Here is a 12,034-nt window from a genome sequence, read left to right as displayed (position 1 = left end):
CCTGGAGTATAGTGGATCTTAGTTTGGATGGTTTTCTGGCTTTTAACACCTTAGCGATACCATCAAACTCAGGGCGAGCAAAGGGTGGAATGATGACAGCAATCTCTGTAAAACATAATTCAATAACCGTTAATCTTGTGGTGGAAAGTACTTGGTACCAGCTGTTTATTATTAAGAATCTTTTTAGAGAGACTGTTCTCCTTATCAACTGGTACTATAATATATTTGACCCAAATAAAACAGAAATTATTGAAAATTTGTATGAAGAGATTGTTAAAGTAAGAAATAAAGTCTTTCCTTTACTCATTATGTGGTTGGGTGATTTTAACTGTGAGCTGTGTAAATTTAGTGGGTCTAAAGCATGTGGGCTGATGGACTTAGATAATCATCCTATGGTCCATTTTTCACACACAAAACAAGGCGAGGCCCTAAACAGCATTTTAGTAAATAATAATTTATTTATTCTTGATATGAATAGTTTTATGGGTAATAAGAATATGAATACGACTATTCCTTCTTTTCAGGGCACAAGAGGCAGATCTAGCACAATTGACTTTGCGATAGTATCCATGGGTTTCTTTAGCTACCTAAATGACTTTAAAATTGAGGTAAACCCGGCTAGCGATCATAACCCCCTAACCCTGAGTCTCACTATTGCTGCTGATTTAAAGCTGTATCAGGAACAACCAGTAGCATATAGCAAGAATCAGGGCATTACTGTAAAATGGAATAAAGTAGCCGTGGAGGAATTGGAAAAGAGTATTTTTAATGAAAACATGGCTCAGATAGACATATGTCTATCATCCAATCCCGACCCAGTGCATATAATCAGGAGCTTCGAGAAGCTAATGGAAAATGTAGCTACACATTTACTAGTAAAGGAGGGGGGGAAGAAGCATGATCCTGGACCCAAATGGTTTAACGCAGAATGCTCTGCTGCCCAAACTACTTTGGCTAAAGCCCTGCGTATAAAACCTAGAGATGGAAGTATGGTTGTATTAGCTAGGAAACAATATAGGCAGGCAATTAAAAAAAGGAAAAATGAATTGAGGTTTAAAGCTTGGGAAGATTTAGACAAGGCATCTGACTTAAGGGACAATAGACTCTTTTGGGAAGTTATAAATAGGCCCTTTTTAAAATCAGGGGAAGAAAATACAATGCGAGTTCACCTACCAGAAGAAACTTGGGTAACTCATTATAACAAAATCTTTAACCCCAAAGAGATATTATATAATATTGACCTGGAGGAGGATGATTCCCGCTATTTTAATATGGACTCTGCTAAGAAGCTGAGTGAGTCAATTACGCTTGCTGAAGTAATGTTAACTCTGACTTTGGGGGCAGCTTCAAAGGCCCCAGGCCCTGATTCAGTACCTTTAGATCTTTTTAAAACTAATCAAGAGTTTTGGTGTCCCCTACTTATGAATGTATTCAAGGCAATAATAACTGGCCCCATTCCAATTTCATGGAAAGAGGCTGTTTTGGTCCCAATTTTTAAAAAAGGCGACAAGTATGACCCAAGATGCTATCGGCCGATATCACTAATAGACTCAACATGTAAGTTGATGGGTCGGGTGATACTGGCACGGTTGGAAACATGGGCGGAGTCTTCAGGGGTGATTGTAGAATCCCAATATGGTTTTAGGAAAGGGAAGGGAACCACTGAGCAGTGTCTGAACCTTGCTTTGATTATGGGCAAGTACATGGGTGCCAAGAATGGCTCTATACACTTGGCATTCATGGACTTGTCCAGCGCCTTTGATACGGTGTGCAGGGAAAAATTGTGGCGCATGATGGCCTCCATGGGTTTTGAAGAACCTCTGGTGACCCTGCTCCGCAGGCTGCACACTGCTACAACGGTAAGGGTCAGATATGGCCGCGGTGGGGAAAAATCAAAATCAATTTTATCCACTGAAGGCGTCCGACAAGGATGCATTTTAGCACCTTTTTTATTCCTGATTTATACAAATGGATTGGAGGGTTTTTTGTTAGAGACATCTGCTGATTTTCCAAAAATAAATGGAAAAAGAGTCCCAATGTTGTCTTATGCTGATGACACTGTTTTAATGACACTTACCCCAAACAGTATGCAGATTTCATTGAATGCTTTTGATACATTCATGGGCAATTTAGATTTAGGTGTTAATTTTACAAAATCTTTTGCCATGACTTGTGGTCCTAAAAATGTGAAGACACGGAAATATATGGTAAAGAATGCTAATATTGAGAAGGTGGATAACTTTTGTTATCTGGGTAACCTTTTCAATAAAAAATTGAGTTGGGAACCTTTATTAACAGCAAGGGTTCAGAAGGCTGCCCAGTTAATCGAAGCTCTTTTCCGCTTTTCTAGCAAATTGGGCCAGCGCCGTGTTGCGGAAATTATATTACTATATAAGGCCAAATGTGTCTCTGTTTTGACCTATGGTTCAGGGGTGTGGGGTTCGGACAAATGTGGAAAAATGCAAATTTTGGAGAATAAGTTTGTTAAACGTTTGTTATGTGTGCCACTGAGTACATCTAATATATTTTGCCATGAGGAAGTTGGCATTGAATTCATAAGTGACATTATTCATGTTGCCCCATTGTTATTATGGGCAAAGGTTTGGCAATCAGAAAATTTGAAACTAACAAAAGATATTATCCAAGATTGTCAAAAACTTGATTACTATACCCAAATCCCGTGGATAAGATATGTTAAAGAGACCTTCTTTAAGATAGGTCTAGGAAAAATGTATACAAACCCAGAACTACTTGGTAGGGATACCAAGGAGATTATTAAGAAAGCCTTTAAATCTAGCCTGGGTTCTCTTGTGACAAATGATAGTCTACTGAGCGTACAAGGAAAACCGGCTCACCAGTTTTATTTGTCATATATTATGAACACACAATGGCGTTTTTATTTAACAAGATTTCGACTAGGTACCCTGCATTTTTTGTTTGCTTTCCCTAAACAGGGGGGATGGTGGGAAAAGTTACCCAACTGCCCTTGTAATAATAAGGTGTCGCAAAATACTCTCCATCTTTTGTTTTTTTGTACCCTGTATAAAGTTCCAAGAAATGTTTTTCTTAAACCTTTATTGGCATCATTTCATACACGCTATTATAAAGAAGCGTATGATTGTTTGTTGTCCCTATCAACTGTACATATTTGTAATTCCGTTTTAAGTTTTATCAGATCAGCTCTGGTGATTCGGAACAGATACTGATGACATTCGGTTTTTCAGAAAAGCTTGTAAATATGTAAAATGTTTGGTTAATTCTATTTGTTTTTAAAAATTTTTGTCATGTTTACTTTTATGGTTTCTATGTGAAATCGAAATAAAGTTTTTGAAACTTTTAAAACTTTAGAGTCTCTGCATCAATTGTGAATGGAGAGACACCGTGACTAGATAATTTTTTTCCAGTTGTGGACAACATATATGGATCCTTTAATGAAGAAAAACTAATTCTGAAGAAATAACGGAAAAAGATATATATTCCTATGTGAAGAATGAGAAGCAGGAAAGATCCAAAGACTGCAATTAAGAGATCTTGATGGTTTCTCGTGGTAATATGCTATATATTCACTTAGGCATTTGAATATGAATTTGAGAGAGAGAGAAAGAGAGTGCGATGGAGAGAGAGAGAGAGAGAGAGAGAGAGAGAGAAGAATAGAAAAAGAAAGGAAGAAAAAAGAAGTAAAAAGAGAGAAAAGATAGAAAGCAAAGATAATAGCCACATTTACTGAGGTGTTCCCCAATCCACTGACGCGCAATACATTGAACCGAGAGGCTTGCAGCACGATGAAAGCAGAGATAAATAAGGAGAGGCACATGTTTGTCTATGCTTTCAAAATAAAAGGCCACTGCACTTTTTTCCCATCCTTCCTAAGCCAGCGACGATCTTTTTGAGAATTTGAGTAAAAGTAACGTTGCCAAATATAGAGCATCCACTGGTTTGCGGCGAATGACCACAAACGTCTTGGCTCCTTCCTCCTCCAGAGCATTGTGGTTTGCCCTCTGAAACTGATGGCCTGAGGAAATTACTGCTGGGTTGATTTTTACTGCTCCCCAAACTCCCTTATAACTAACAACTTGAAGTTAAAGGTGGAAGTGAAGGAAACGCATATTAAAACCAACGATTTCATAGAGATTGGTGCCTTTAACTGTCAAAGGTGTTCTTTTTACTCATACTACAATTACAATGTATATTTCCAGAAAAACATTACATCAAGCTTAATTTCTCCAAAGTATAACAAATCAACACGGAAAACAGTAAACAAATTTTAAGATACCATCCTCTGCCATCAAAAACATTCCAGAGTGCAAAAGCACAAAAATAAAAAATGTCTCAGCCTGAAACTCCAAAGAGAAATGTTTCATACGTAAAATCGTGCGTGATGGAATAATTGTCAAGTATTTGTCAGTAGGACTGAGTTACACTTAGACCAATTACGTAGAAATGCTGCCTGTATTCATTGCTCTGAGAACAAAGAGGGTACAACACCAAGACTAATGCAATGTTGATAACACAACTGTGTGCTTTATCATGCTATACTGCTAATGTGCCCTATGTGATGATTTGCCAGGTGCAATCATGCAAATAACAGCTCGTGTGTATATTTGCCTCTGAGAGGGCTTGCAACTCTCTTCTTTGGTGGGAGGACTTGGGCAATCCCTTAGGCCTCCACCACAGCAATCTGACAGAAGTGCCCTTGTCGATATTCTTCAACAAACCTGACCTATAATATATGTATCTCAGACAAATTGGTTGATGAAAAATCAAGGCAAACATGTAAGCAACAATATTTAATTTTCAGAGATTACATGTTGTATCCGAACGTGTATTGGGGGGAGCACACTGGTCATACAGATTTCTTTTTTAGTTCAAAGAATTTTATTAGTCAGAAGAAAAAGACAGGGTGTCAATACAAACATTAATTGCAACTAATGAGATTAGTACAGCAAAACCGATAATAAAAGTTAAACATGGGCTTTAGGGCTAAAAAAAGAAAATACAATAATTATAAAAATTGTAGTTATGTAAAGGTAAATGTATACAAAGTGGTAAGGAAGGAGACAATGAATGTAAAGGGCAATTACAGAGGTTTGGAGACCTCTTGCTGGGCAGGTTGTGGTTGAAATAAACAGTTGGTACATACATCAAGATACAGTGTGATAGGGAGTAATAAGTCCATACGTTTCGTTGCCATATGAATAGGAAAGATGAAAGCAGTGTCCAATCTGTGGTTATAGCATACATTATACCACCATGCTCTGAAGGAGATATTAGAAGAATTTTTCCAGTTGAGGGTAATCTGTTGAAATGCTACAGCCAGCAGTAAATCAATAATCCGAACATTAAGTTCAACATTTTCCCAACAAGGAGAGAGACTTCCCAAGAAGACATGAGTGTAGGAAAAAGGAATGCAAGTGTGAAAAATTACATTAATTTGAGCCCATCTTTGTAGCCAGAAGTCATGAACCATTTTGCAGAGGAACAACATGTGAAATAAGGTTGCTTGTGGAGAAGAGCAAGACCAACAAGTATCTGGAGTTGCTGAAAACCGCTTGTTATGGTCAAATGGTGTAAGAAGGAGTCTATTATAGATGAAGAACAAGGACTGCGTCAAGGTCGCCGCTCTAGATGAATTGCGAATCTTAGTCCATATCTTGTCCCATAAAGATATCGGCCAAGATGTAGCAAGGTCATGTTCCCATTGTTCCTCCACCTTAGATTTGGGCCTAAGAGACTCTTTGGTATGAAGATATTTGTAAATAGTGGAAGCTTTGGAAGCAGTGCGCAAAAAAGAATGAAGCTGTGCAGTGGGGGTGGGAGATGTGGGAGGGGCATGCAATTCTGAGAGTCGAGTGTAAGTCGCCATCACTGTCTCTTTAATTATGAGCTTTTTGTGGAAAAATGAAGTGGGCAAGTCAAAGGAGGAGCAGAGAGTTGGAAAGGGTAAGAAGGCAGAGCATGAAAAGAGTTGGGAGATCCAAACTAACCCCTTTTGTCTCCAGGACTTCCAGTAAAAGGGTTTGTTATGAATCAAAAGATGTACATTGTGCCAAAATAGTGAAGTTGAGGAAGTCAGCAACAGTAGTAGGAGGGGGAGGAATGGAAGACAGGAGCAATTTGGTAGTGAATTTGTGAATGGGAGTGGGAATTAAAGAGGGTTTGCGTGAAAAGGAAATATACTCAGCAAAAGAGAAGGGGGAAAGAAAGAGACGTTCAACTTTAGCCCATAAAGGGCAAGGAGAAACAGGATCCTGCAACCAAAAGGAAGCCTGTCGTAACAAAAAAGCTTTGTGATAGGCCGGGAAGTCTGGGAAATTGACTCCGCCTTCTGATTTGGGGTGTATTAGCCTAGCGAGGGACATCCTAGATTTTTTGTTGTTCCAGAGAAAAGATGACAACACCGAATTAATTTTTTTGAAAAATTTAGAAGGGACGGGTACCGGGATATTTGAGATTGTTATAGGAGACAACATCATCTTAATGGTATCAAGACGTCCCCACCAAGACAGGTAAAGAGGATGCCATCTGGTTGTTAAATCTGATATTTTTTTAATACATTTATTAAGGCAGAGAGAGACTGTTTCTGAGATAGAGAGGGTAACATGCAAACCTAAGTATTTGATATAAGAAGAACTCCAAGTGAAGTTGGAAGCGCTAAAATCAAGTTTGAAAGTAAACTTCGTCAAGGGCAAAATCTCACATTCATCGTTATTAAGTTTATAGCCAGATATCATGAAGTACTCCTTAACTTCATCAAGGAAAGCGGGAATTGATTCAGTGGGATTAGATATAAAAAGTAAGATGTCGTCGGCGTATGCAGCAAGCTTAACTTAGGAGTGCATAGCTTGAAAACCATGGATGTTAGGGTTTTGGCGAAGCCTGGACAAAAAAGGCTCCAGAGCCAAATTAAAAAGAAAAGGGGACAGGGGACAACCCTGACGAACACCTCTGCCAAGATCAAAAAAGGAAGAAACCAAACCATTAGCGCACCCTGCTGCACGCGGCCTAGAGTATAGTAAGGAAATGAGAGAAGTAAATCTGGGACCAAAACCAAACCATTTAAGTGTGTGGAAAAGATAGGACCATTCAACCCTATCGAATGCCTTCTCGGCATCTAAAGCAATCGCTGCAAGGGAATAGGGCAACCGTGAGGATTTAGATAAAACATTAAACAGAAGTCTAGTATTACCATAAATAAATCGGCCCTTGACGAATCCAGACTGCTCCTCACCCAAGAGGTCAGGAAGTAGAAGGTCTAATCGTGCAGCAAGTGACTTAGCAAATATTTTATAGTCAATATTAACTAGAGAAATGGGTCTATAATTTTTGCAATATTTGATGTCTTTCCCTTCCTTGGGTATAAGGCAGATATGGGCGTCAGAAAAAGAACCTGAGGAATTACCTAGGGCGGTGAAAGTGTCAATGAGAGAGTGTAATTTTGGAATAAGGAACTTGGAGAAATGGAGAAAGAATTCAACTGTAAAACCATCTGGACCAGGGGCCTTGTCTTTTTTAAGGTGCTGGAGTGCACTGAGCAATTCTTGTTGGGAAATATCTGATTCTAAATGAGAAAGATCAAGGGGAAAATGGCCGGGCATGGTTATGAAAAAAAGAAATGCGCTAAAGATTGGGGGGAGGGCTGAGTTTCAGAAGAATAGAGAGATTTGTAAAACAGGGAAAATTCTTCGAGGATATCAACATCAATGTGTTTGAGATTGGCATTAGTATCATAAATGGATTCAATATTCAACTTGTTATGTTTGACTTTCAAATAGTTAGCAAAAATTTTCCCTGCCTTATTTCTACCCCCATAGAACTTTGCGCTCAATTTTAATAAATAAAAGGAGGCATCTTCTGTGAAATTTTTTGTTGAAATTCATTTTAGCGGCAACAAGAGCTGTCAGACTGTCTTGCTAGTGTGAGGTAAAGTAGGCGTGTTCCAATCTCTTGATATCTTGAAGGAGATCCCCAGTAAATTTGCAAGAAGCTTTTCTTTTTTTCGCCACAAGACCAATTATAAAATCTCTTGCTGTAGCTTTAAAAGCAACCCAAATAGTATGTTTGGGGATGGAGGGGGCGTCATTGATAAAAAAACTCATAAAAAAATTCAGTGAAGGAGGCAGTGAACTTAGGGTCCAAGAGAAGGGTGTTATTAAAACGCCACCTTTTGGGTCCAGCAACTTTAGGCAGTATGCCAACATTATTCAAAACAGGAGCATGATCTGACAATAAAATTGGACCAAATTCAGCCCTAGTAAGGGTCTGAGCAATGTTGTGAGAAACAAAAATATAATCAATCCGTGACTGGGAATGATGGGAGGGGGAATAAAAAGTAAATTATTTTGTCGTTGGGTTACATAGGCGCCAAACGTCAATGAGTTTGTGTTGGGAAATGGCTTGAACAAAAAGTGTATGTGATTTGTTTGGGATGTAAGAAGGAGTGCAGTTTCTGTCTAGGAAAGGGTCAAAGGATTGGTTACAGTCTCCTGCTAGAATGAAATTGTCATCAACAAAACGAGTAATGTGTTGAGACATTGCACTCCAAAAAGCAGGATCGCCACCAGTAGGGGCATAAACATTAAGGAGAGGGATTGGGACACCTCTAAGAGACAGTCTGACATGTATCCATCTACCATCAGCATCCGACTCCTGAGTAACCAAGGAGTGAGATAAAGATTTACGACATAAAATTGCTACCCCATTACGCTTACCATCACCCTGAGAATAATAAACTTCGCCCACCCAGCCTCTCTTAAGTTTTGCAGATTCTGCATCAGAGAGATGGGTTTCTTGCAGAAATGCAAAATCAACATTCAATTTAACTAGGTGAGATAAGATCCTCTGTCGTTTGATTGGGGAACTAATACCCTTAACATTCCATGTAATGACTTTCAGTGACATAATGTGCAATATACATAGTGAACAAATTCAGAAAAAAAGCCCATAAGAAACAGCACTCGAAGAGAAAGTAATGCTTGTGAAAGACAGAGAAATGAAAAAAAGAGAATAAAGTAATGGAGAAGAAATCACGGGAAGGAAAAGCAAAATAATCACAAGTAAAAGAAAGGAAGAAAGTAAGAGAAAATAGGTATGTATTAGATAATAAAGGGCGCAGTAAAAGCTGAAAAAGGAGAGTATGAGTGCAGTTCAAGCGAGAGATAGGAACATCATTGAGCAAATAGAAAAGTAAATTGTCAAGATGTGAAATACTAAAAAAGTGAGCGAGAAAAAGAACAAAAGAGTAAAAGACCAAAAGTGAAAAATAGGAGTATGTAATGAAGATGAAGATCATCAGAAAGAGATGAACTAAGACAAAAAAATAAGGTAGATAAATCCAATAGATGAGTGATGAAACATGAGAAAGGAGAAGAGAAAGAAATTGAAGCCAGGAAAGAAGAAGTGACACCTTTGAGCAAAGAGTGAACGGGGAAGAGGGCAGGAGAGAGAAGATGGGAGCAGGAACAAGAGCAAACATGTCGAAAAGGGAAGGGCAACATACTTACAGGGGAAGGAGGTAAGGAAGCACAATCAGGGAGAAGACCAGACGTGAAGGGAGGGGGGGTAGAGCCAACTGGAAGAGGCAGGACGTCCAGGGCCAGCGAGCCGTCTAGCTGGGAGAACAACACGGAACGCGGTGTATGATCTGTGAAAACAAGAGGAGAACATCAGGGGAACAAAACAATAAAAAGGAAAACATTGAGAAGGTTGCATCTTCGAAAATAGCAAACAAAGGGAGAGTAAACAAGAGGAATTATGATGGGACAAAACCAACATAAGAAACTTTTGCAGGATGTACAAGAGTTAAACTTAAGTAGGTGACCTTAAAGAGACACGGGTGAAAGAGCCCATATCTGGCACCGATGGACCTAAGATCAGACCTCATATCCAGAAAGGCCTTACGACGATTGGCTGTAGTTTTGGCGTAGTCCTGCACAAAAAACAAGGAGGACCCTGACCATGTGAGACGTGGAGAAGCTCTAGCTGCCGAGAGGACTTTTAGGAGGTCAGTGTATTCGAGGAAGTACATGATCATGCCTCTCGGTCTCGGTGAAGCAGAAACAGATGCAGAAGCTCGACCAAGTCTGTGGGCTCGCTGTATGTTGAGCATAGTGTCCTCTGGCATATGCAGGAGTTTGGGGAGGAAAGATTTGAAAAAAGCAATGGGGTCACTCCCCTCGCAACCCACAACTAGGCCGTAAATGCGTAGGTTGTTGCGCCTATTCCAATTTTCAAGATCCTCTACCTGTTTTTGGAGAGAAGAGATCTGCGAGTGCATATGAGAAACCTTGGCGGAGTATTCCTGAAGAGAGGAGACGCTTTGCTCCACTGACGTGACTCTCGCGTCCATTTGTGACCAATTATCGGTCAGAACTTGTAATTTAGCATTAGTTTCTTCCATAAAAGGGCAGAGTGCTATTATTTCTTCTAACAACAGTTCCACGGAAATGGTCGAAGTGGAATTGGATGGTGAGGGGGTCCTTTTTTAGCCTTTTGATAGTGGCTTTCCCAGTGGGCTGCGCAGAGGACTCCATGGTAGACTTTGGCAAGTGAACAGGAGGTATTTGAGAAGCATCTAACTGAGCGAACGCTGAGAAAACCTTAGAATTTTTTATGAAATTGCGTTTTGAAACCTTGCTGGCGCAGTCCGTAGTGAGCCTACCCATGAGGGACTAACCGCCACTGAGGAGATCACCCAAGCAACACACTCAAAGGACCCCTTCAACTTCCTATAAACAGCAGCAAGAGGCTAGAAGGCGTAAACAGAGTCCACTGTGTAAGGAGAGCAGGATAGGCCAACAGGATCTGTTAAGTCATACCAATGGAAGGGAGACCACAGGCTGCAGGTCCTGAGTAAAAATTCCAGAAGCACAAAATGGCCGCTAAGATGAGGAAAGTGAAGTCAGCTTCCAGAAGAGAGGGAAGAGCCATAAAAGGCACAGAGAGTCATTGAGAATAAAATAATGGCCCACTGTAAGTAAGGGGAGGAGCGCCAGGCGTTGCAGGGGATCACTGGAACCAGGGAAATGCCATGCGTGAAACGCGCCTCAGGAACTCAGATTCGCAAAATGGCGGCCGCGGCCATCATGAAGCCACGGCCGGAGGAATCTCTTGAAGAAAAGCTGTGCATGCGGCCTCAAAAGACCTCTAAAAAAGTCTCAATGCATACCCAAGGCTTTCCGACATCCAAATCTTACGTCTCCAGAAGTGAAGATAAATGCGGACCAGCAGTTCGCTCTGGCAACAACGGAGCGCTCACGCCAGCGCCATCCTCGTCGGGCGCTAAGCCACGCCCCCGTCATACAGATTTCTTGTTATTTTACAAGTACAACAAACAAGAAGCATAACAGCCCTGGCTGGCTCAGTTATAAGAATTTTCATGGGTTTGAACCCAAACTTTCATCAAATGCCAAGTCACTTTGATTCACTTAGATTCACTCTGAGTACCAACCTCACCCTCAAAGAATGTATTGCCAATAAACATTCTGTTAGGTGCGTATTCATCCCCCTCCCCCTCACTTTCGCAACTTAAGCGGGAATGATGTTGACACTCACACAGTTATTGATGAGGCAGTTCAGTCTGCAACTCTGCAGACAAAGGGGCTGATTTAAAGCCTGGCATAGAGTGACTACTCTATAGCAAAAGCAACAGAGAACCCTCTCTGCAAACTCAAGGTTCATAAACTCGATTTAGAGGAGGACAGACCTTACGTATGATAACAATAGAGTCACATCTGGCTTTGTCGCTGAGGCACTCCTCCGACAGCATGGTGGAGAGGTTAGGCATCCTAGTGCCCACACAATTTAGAGGTTTTTTTCGAAAGGCCCCCATACTACAGCTGAAGAATTCCTGCTTTGGGAGTACATTTTTGAAAATTTAAAGCATTTAAAAAGTTTGACAGGTGGCCGTCATGTCTGACGAAGCAACAGATACAGCGGAAGTGACAATAGCAGGTTTTACAGGTTTACTTACTTCAATCACTACTCACCACTGTTATATGTCATATTTACCTCAGCTACCATGAAAACTGTGATATCA

This window comes from Lissotriton helveticus, chromosome 6 (assembly GCF_964261635.1).
Source record: "Lissotriton helveticus chromosome 6, aLisHel1.1, whole genome shotgun sequence".
In the NCBI taxonomy this organism is placed as follows: Eukaryota; Metazoa; Chordata; class Amphibia; order Caudata; family Salamandridae; genus Lissotriton; species Lissotriton helveticus.
The sequence above is the reverse complement of the archived record's forward strand: the minus strand, read 5'-3'. Positions refer to the sequence as shown.